Source organism: Miniopterus schreibersii (assembly GCF_964146895.1).
Source record: "Miniopterus schreibersii genome assembly, chromosome: 7".
Taxonomy (NCBI): Eukaryota; Metazoa; Chordata; class Mammalia; order Chiroptera; family Miniopteridae; genus Miniopterus; species Miniopterus schreibersii.
This window is the reverse complement of record NC_138108.1, coordinates 56,314,948-56,324,347: the sequence shown is the minus strand read 5'-3', so window position 1 is coordinate 56,324,347 and position 9,400 is coordinate 56,314,948.

Below are 9,400 nucleotides of genomic sequence, written 5' to 3'. Positions count from 1 at the left end.
GAATTGCATTAAATTTATAAATTGCTTTGGGTAGTATAGACATTTTGATGATATTAATTCTTCCAATCCACGAGCATGGTATATTCTTCCACTTATTTAAATCTTCCTCTATTTCTTTTTTCAGTGTCACATAGTTTTCCAAGTATAGGTCTTTTACGTCCTTGGATAAGCTTATTCCTAGGTATCTTATTTTTTTAGTTGCAATGGTAAGTGGTACTGCTTTTTTAGTTTCTCTCTCTGAAAATTCATTGTTGGTGTATAAGAATGCTATTGATTTCCGGATGTTGATTTTGTATCCAGCTACCTTGTCTGGCACATATTTCTTACAGATCTTTGGGCCATTCCAAGAGTACACAGGACAGAAATTTTATGAGTAAATGCAGAAATACCGGGACATCTGTAATACTTTCAACAATGAAGATAAATTTTTTTTTTAAGTTAGAAATACTTACATGTTATGTTTCTAATACAGCACGAGCTATCTGTTTATAGATCTTACCCATCAGATTAAGCAACCTAGGAACATACATGGTTTCGCTTTCTGCATCCCTGACCCCCAGCAGTTTCTAAGACTTGGTAGGTACTCGGGTATCTGTTGAACTTTACTATGCTGCTGTATAGAGGAAGCCAAGGGACGTATTTGGGGATACTAGACAAGGGGAGTAAGGACATACACGCAGTATCAAAAAATCATTTGTAGCTAAAATACTGTCCTAAGAAAACTAGATATGCACTCAATGGATTTTTGGCCAGGTTTTTTGTATGCTACTCACGTAATTTGTGTTTCCTTTGAGCTAAGGAAGGTGGGAATTCTGACTCTGCTTTCATGCTGTTTGGACTCATGCACTTACATGCTTGTCAGCCTGACACTGTGAGGGAACAGATAACTAATATCTCTGAAACCCATTTCTTAAAGTGTCTTAAATGAAATTAACAATGTAGGTTTAAATTCCAGAGACCTCTATAATTTCTTGCCCAAGAAGTTCCTCCCCTTCAAAGGACTGTTTTAAAAAGGAGAATCCTTAACACTGTCACCTTTTCCTGAATTCCTAATGGGCTATGCAAGCTGTATGGTTGGTTACACTTTGAAGAAACAAAATAAATAAATAAATAAAGCACAAAGTTTCCTTTGACTTTGATGAGTAGACTTCCAGCTCATTTCCTTTAAAATACTGCCCCTGAATTGCCAATTACTTCATGGTCTTTTTTAAGTGAGCCCTCTCCCGAGACTGACAGAGCCAGCTGCAGCATTGTACTGTCTGTGGAAACGGTATCATCAGCACTGTCCTTGAATAAGACACAGCTTACATCTGGTTCCTGTCCACACAGCGGGAACAGAATCCACGCTTGTTTACAGCCGCGGCACTCGGAAAGCTATCACTTTCACACTCTGTCTGCTGGCAGCTTAATCAAAAGATATTACCTGAATCATCTTTTAAACTAAAAGTTGTTTTAATTTTCATATATTTATGACTGTTTAAAGTGCTACCTTGTTTTCTAATATTAGAACAGCATGTTAATTATAATTTTGATACTGTCACACTAGAAAATTTTAAATTACTTATTTTCACTCTTCATTAGATATATCTATTTCCTATACTTCTCTGCTCCAACTTACCAAAAAATTATGACTAACATTCTGTTTAATTATAATTACTGTAACAATTTAACAATTACATTATTAAATAAAAATAAAAATTTTAGTTACAACTAAGTCATTTTTATAACTGGCATAAAAGTTAGACTTTGTATTCCCACAATCCCATTCCCTAGAGAAAGCTACTGTTAACAATTTAGTGTAATTTCCCTTCTGATTTTTACTCATATGTCAACAATGCTTTTTCATGAATGGGCTCAAATGATTTTGTCTTAATGACTCTGTTATTTAATTAAATAATAATATAAAAATAAAATAGAGCCATATTCACCATAAAATTGTATAAATTGATGCCACATCTTTTATTAAAGTAATGTTCTTATTTGGCAAATATAAAGTAGTTCATTAAACTATAAATAATTTTAATTTGGTTCTCATTTACCAAGTACAAAAACAAACAGGTCATTTTATAATCTGAAAAAAATATTTTACATTTTCTTTTAAAAAATGACAGCTACTGTCTCTAAAATACACAATTAAGTTTTATTAAAATTAAGCCAAAATGTTAACACCATTTATATGTACAATAAGACCATTAAACATTTTAAAGTTATCATTTCTTTCTATGTAAATCTATCTTTTCCATTTTTTGTCAATTATTTCCCCACTTTTAAAAAGTGAACACACATGAATAAATTGAAAAATCAATGTAAGGTTTTAATTAAATTTAATTTTAATTAAACTGCCCTTGTTTTCATCCAGTAATATCATGGAAACTTACAGAAAATAAACAGATATAAGACATTAATTTTGTGTTTTTTGTTTCACATACAGGTTCCACAGAACATCATTTATTAAAAGTGAGCAGAGCCTTGCATGCACCGGGGCCGCCAAGTTCATGACCAGGCTGTCTCCTAGGCCAGCAGCGTTGGTTTACTCTGCCCTCTCACTTGGCAAAGCCTCTTGACTCACCCACTGGAAATACCTTTTTCCTCTCACTGCATTTTGCTTGTATCTTTTAAAATAACCACCTGAATGGAGATTATATATGTTCAAGAGTCCTTTAAAAGTGGTAAAATTATCAAGTGATGGGGACTCTACCAAAATCACTGCAACTTGCCCTGGAGGTCGCAAATGGTATTGCATCATTGAATTAATTTTTACTAATCATCTTCCTCTGTCTTCATAATGCCCCCCAAAAGTGTTGAATAAAGAAAAATACAAACAAAAAAACAGAGCCGTATCTTACTTACTTATAAATTAGAAACTTAAAAAAAAATGTTCTTATTGATTTCAGAGAGAGGGAGAGGGAGAATGAGAAAGAAACATCAATGATGAGGGTCATTGATCGGCTGCCTCCTGCAGCCGCCTACTGGGGATCAAGGGCAACCTGGGCATGTGCCCTGACCAGGAATTGAACCCTGACCTCCTGGTTCATGGGTCAAAGCTCAACCACTGAGCCAGGCTAAATTAGAAACTTTTTTGGTATTCTTTCCGAGCCCCATTAAGATGCTTTAAAAACAAAAATGACCAAATATTATTCTCTATCAATGGAACGTGCTCAGTGTGGAATATTTGAAAAACACAGAAACATGAAGAATGAGAAAATTATCAACATGTTTGCCTTACAACAACCTGTCCCATATAATGTTATGATACATTTTCTTCCTATTTGTTAATGCTTTTCCCAAGCATAGTGGAATTGATACTAGATGTAAAAGTTTCTACCTTTTCCCCCACTTAACATGTCACAGTCATCAATCATTTTCCCCATGTTATTAAAATCTCCTTGTAAAAATTTTTTTATTTTAATGGCAGGATGTTTCATCTTATAATTTAACAAATCCCTTAATATTGATGGATGGACACTGTGTGTGCGTGTGTGTGTGTATATGAATATATGAATTAATACAAGACTTTCAACACTTCTTACTATTAAACTGTATTCAGTGTATGGCTTAAGAAGGGTCCTGCAGAAAAGGCAAACTCTTAAAAACACTTAAAATGCAGGACACACATTCCAGTAGGTTGAAAAGCCAATCATGTCCTCTCTATCGATCTATTACACTGACTGCAAATAGTTTATTGGGAGGGGAATATAGAGAAAGTCACTATCATCCATGAGGGGTACAAATAAAAATATCCTACAACTATTATAGTTCTTTTTTTTTAATCTTCTCCATCACAAAAATTTTGAACAAGAGGCACAAACCATAAAGAAAACCTAATATATCCAACTAAATTAAAAAATTCTGCTAAGAACAACTTAAGATACCATAAAATGATAAAAATATTAATGACAATGGCAAAAGATTAATATTCTTTAAAAGAATTTTCACAAAGCCAGTAGCAAAATATACAAAAGAGGTAGAAAATTTACACAATACAAATGACCAAACATCTTTGATGTTCAAATAAAGAATTCACAAGGATGTGGATAATCTTTTGGGAAGAGAATGGACAATATGCCAATAATGCCTTTTAAAAATCTATCCACTTTGACACAGCAATTCAACTTGTAAACTGAATGAAAAACAAATTTGAGTACTAATTGCAGTCTTGTTTTTAATGGTGAGAAACAAGGAACAACAGTGGACATCAACAGAAGACTAGTTAAATAAATTATAGCAGTCCAAACAGCAAATGTGTAGTATATTGTGGTAAATGACAGGGCTTTTTAGAATTCTACATTCAAACACTGACTCATATATATCCCTCCCAAAGTGTTGATACTGGTTTTCTTAGAACGGTGGGACAACGAACAATTTTAATTTTCTTTTTGCTGATTAGTTATGTTTCTTTCATGGTTTTCACTCAAAGAAATCACATATTTCTTATGTGATTTTTTTTTACATTAATAAAAACTTGTCTATGCTAAAAAATTAATTATAAAAATTAAAGGGCAAACCAGGAACTCTACAAAGTCTACAAGAATATCATCAAGGGCTAAGGATATTTACTATTTAAAAAGCTTAATTCATTCACAAGAAAAACACTAGAATTCTAATAATAAGTGAATGAAGTAAAAGAATAATTAAGAAGAAAATGAAACATAGAAAAATAGTCCAACTAAGTGTAAAATAAGACAACATGCTTATCCTTTTATTAAAGGGTAATATTAATGAACATAATATTAACGAAACATGGAATAACAGGCATTCTCAAATTCCATACCATTTCATCCAGTCAGTTAGCTCTGGGATTCCAGCCAAAAGAAATACTCCTAACTATGAAAAAAGCTTCCAGTGAAAGATGTCCATCACGATGTTCCTTGACTTATGATGGGTTTAGGTCCTGATAAACCCATTGTATATCAAAAATATTGTTAGTCAAAAATGCATTTTATACACCTAACCTACCCAACACCACAGCTTAGCCCAGCCGGTTTCTACTGAATGTGTACTGCTTTAAAGTCAAAACACTGTAAGTCAGAGACTGTACAAAAATATAATGGAGATATGGGAGAATATTATTTGGGGGGAGAGGGGGTGTCTAATATACTAGAAGCATCCAAACACTGGAAGTATTTCAAAAAGATCTCAGCCACTTTGATACAGACCAGTTTTGCTAGAATGTAAGGCATATAGTGATGCGACTGACTGGCCACTCAGCCCAACTCATGGTGTCTCAAAAGGTTGGTGCCAATCAGAAGGAACACATTCAGAAGGACTACCAGAGGCTATTTTATGTTGTAAAAATCTCATTCCTTTCACGGGACAAAAGTTAACTAGCAAAAGGAGGATATTTCTGTCATGAAAACTTAAAAAAAGAAGAGCATAAAGGATCAAGAAGACGACGACACAGATCTTTCCCCAAAAGAGCTCTTTGTACCACTTACTATTTCAACGTCTGCATATGCTTACAATAAAGTCTGGTACATTCCTGGCATTCCCAGATGCAGATACATACAGAACTCAAAGAAGTGAAATTTGCACATATTTATTTGTAATGCATGATGCTTTTAGGCCATTTTCAAGGAAATACATCTGATTTCTACTGTAAGAACTAGTGAAAAAAACATATAAATCACCTTGAATCTCTCTTAATATTAGGCAGAATTAAGTAAGAATTGAGATTAGAAAAGAAAAACCTATCCATGGGGAAAAAAACCTCCACAAAAATATTAATAGTTCACTCATTTGTCAAAACATATAAATTGAACACCTGTTACATACTAGGTGCTGTGCTCAGCACTGAGAGATACAAACTGGTAAATACAACACTTATGGTCACTGGCATCCGGAGCTTACGTCCTAGTGGAAAAGACCAATATAATAAGCATATGCATATGGGTGACTCTTCTCCCCCAACCTTTTTTCCTTACTTTTCTTCTGTCTACTATTAACCATTCTTATGAATGTTCACTTTAATAATATTCATTTTAAATGACTCGACTTTTCTCACATTTTAAGACAATAAATCACACAAACTGGTCACTATATAGCAGGTTCAACGTCTAATTCAAATTTCCGGAAGTAAAAGGCAGGATGCTCTCTATTAATTGACTAAGTTCCCTAAAAGGTCCCTAGAGAAGATCAGGATAATCTTTTTTGTACTTGCATAATGCCACCGTGACACCTTTCCAATTGCCCTGGCTGATCCCAGCCCTGAACAGTTCATAGAACTACCATTGCCAAGTCTGCACACATCCAGAGAATAAATCAGAACAAAAACACTGACAACACCAATGTTTGAAGAGTAATTATAATTAGCCCTTTCTAAAAGAAAAGGTATATGTAATAGTACATAACAGAGTAACAATTTAACTCAAATCTTTTTTCTTTTTACTCAGTAAAACATAAAGCAGAGACAATACTTTATCCCAGCTTAACATGCAACTTTAAAAAAAGTTAATGTACATATTAAACATAAAAATTCACCAGGAAAACCTTATTTGTCATTTCCCCCCAAACACATCTTGACATTATTCCTTTATTTCATTATAAACAATGTCCTACTACCAGTTACGTGACCCAATGCCTTACATTTCTGTAGCTCAACATTTCAGTTAAGTATGGACACAAGAATGTTGTTACAAGTATAATGAAGTACGACACTTGCAAAGAACTGATTGTACTGTTTTACCAATGGAGAGGTCCCTACTCCAATCTGCCACTCCCTTCCAACCTGAGCACAAACATAAATATCCACAACCATCCATAAAGTTGTCTTATCAAGAAGGCCCTGAAGCATTATCTCCCTAGGTACCCATCACATCTGCACTGATGAAACATGACAGCACACAAGTGCTCTAAGATCATCACTTTCTGCACATTTCCTTGGGTGTAAAATCTTTGTAGGATGCAGGGAAACACAAGTTCATAAAATGATAAGACAAATTTTCAGCATCTTCTTGCTTATAAAGCTTGAATGAAAACCTTTTATCATACCAGACGTTCCAATACAACAAACCTAAAAATTTTCAAAAGGTTCTCTAGTTTGTTGCATTAAATGCAGCTTCAATGATGTCAATATACATTGAGCTCAACTAGGGAGGGGAAGTTATACAAGAGACTAGTTGGAACACATTTTCATCTAGGGTCACCAGGAAAATACAATAAGCAAGGAAGATTAGTATCTACAAGAATGTGTCATATTTAAAATCAATATAATTAGTAAAATGTATTTTAAGCACAAATTAAAATCAGTATACATATTGCCAAAAAGAGTCCTCACTAGAAAAAGTTATAGCTTCCTCCTCAATGTGTCATGTTGAACATTAACCCAAAAAATATCTTTAAAAGTGCTCTGCAGGTATCACCTGAACTCAAGGAACCAGAGAGGGACATAATGTTAAGAAAAGGCTATTTGAATCTAAAGAACTAGTTTCAAGCAAAAATAATTAGAGGAATTCTGTATATCATCAATGTAAAAAGTTCTCGGGAAGGGTATACATTACAATAAGTTAAAAGAATATGCACATTTCATTTTTCATGCAGGATGATTTAAAATATGAACACAATGTAATTGTAACTCACTGCAAATAGTCAAGTCTTTGCCCCTAGACTTTAAAGTCATACTCAATGGTTAAAAAAAAAAAAAAAGAAACAATGTATGAAAAACAAAAGGGTTCTATCAGATATTTTGGTTTCTAAGTAGAACCTAAACAAAGAGGAAGGATTTTGGTGTGCACAAAGAAAATGGCTCAAGAGCTAAATGACATGTATGATTCAAAACTGCTAACCAGTAAATATGAGAAGAGACTGTTACACAAGCAACCCCCTTTTACTAAGGTTTTACAACACACAATATAATGTTCTGTGTGTTAAAACTATTTTTAAAAACAGAAATAGAATTCAGTTTTCTAGTCCCTGCATTAACTAACATTAGCGTCACAAAGTATTTGTATTAGGAAAGAGAAAAAATAGTTTCACTCATGTTTCCTTCAACTGGTTTGTTGAGGGTTATAATGGGTATTTTTAATTTCAAGGCTTTTTACTCAAATAAAGCAAAAATTGAGATTTAGAAACCCTCAGGGCTGTGTCATCAGTAAGCCAAGCACACACACATAATTTATTAGCAGACTTACAAATCAACACAAATCAATTTTAGGCACTTTTTGAGTACAGACGGGATTTTCTACCAAAGAACTATCTAGCAGGCGAGACCATAAAGGTTGAAGCTTTAGTTCTTAGAATATACAGGGCTAGAGAAGTGGATTGCAAAATTAACCCAACTATATCCTGGTACAATTTCTTTACAATTCCACATACAATTTTAGGGCTTAATAAAAGCAATTACTTTTTAGCACCCAAAGTTTTTAAATTCTGTCTTTCTTTCCTTTACTCCGTCATGATCTTAAAATTATCATACATTCTTTGAGGGAGCATGCTATCGAAGTTTTATTTTTGTATAAATGGAACTTGAAAGAAGTATTTTCAATATTATGTCTTCATCTACGGAGTTAACACAGGACAGCAGATGATTTTTACATCCTTTAAAGCCCACTTCAACAGCTTTATTTTGTAAAGATAGACTTCTCATTACTAATTCCTTTAGACAGCAAATGTTTAGCTTTTCTCTTTAAGTAAACAAAAGGAAAAAAACCAAAATGTGGTTTATGGTTTTATGGATGTAAAGATGTCTTCAGGTTAAACACCGTATGTAAATTTGGTCTGACATCTTTTCCCCACTAAAATTATTTGCACTGGTACTCTCCAAAATGTAACCCATTTCTGGTAATGGGAAGGTAATACTATTATCATGTAATTCTTTCTGTAACTTTTTATCTCAAGGAGCTGGAAGAGTCTAGATAGTCCTCTTATCTTTCTGAATCTACTTTTCAGCGTGTGAAGCTAAAATTAAGAAGCATTAAAATGTTAAATGCAGTATAATTTTAAAAACTCTACTATGGCATTTGTATGCTATGTACACAACAAGCCAGTCTTCTGATGTACTCAACAACTCTGACAATACTCTCTAATGAGCAAAGTATACCAATGTATCAAGCCAGTGGTGAGAGGATAGCAAAGAACTAGAGAACCTGCTTAGAAACTCATGGTTTGGGGAACACTGGATACAGGCAAAGTTTAGAATACCTCCAGCACAGAGGTCTATATCTTCATTGTTGGTGAATAAAGATTCAGGAGAGCAAGGGATGGCTGAGTTATGGGAAAGCTGATCCTGAAGCAAGAAGTTCCAGATTATATTTAGACAGTGGAAGGGGTCAAAGTTAAGTTATGCAAAGAAACCTTGTCTTCTACCCGGCCGTAAAGATGGATCGATGCCAAGATACAACTGGGCCACTGAGAGACGATCACCCCAAAGTCCACAGACAATCTGGGATGTGCTGCTATTCCCTGT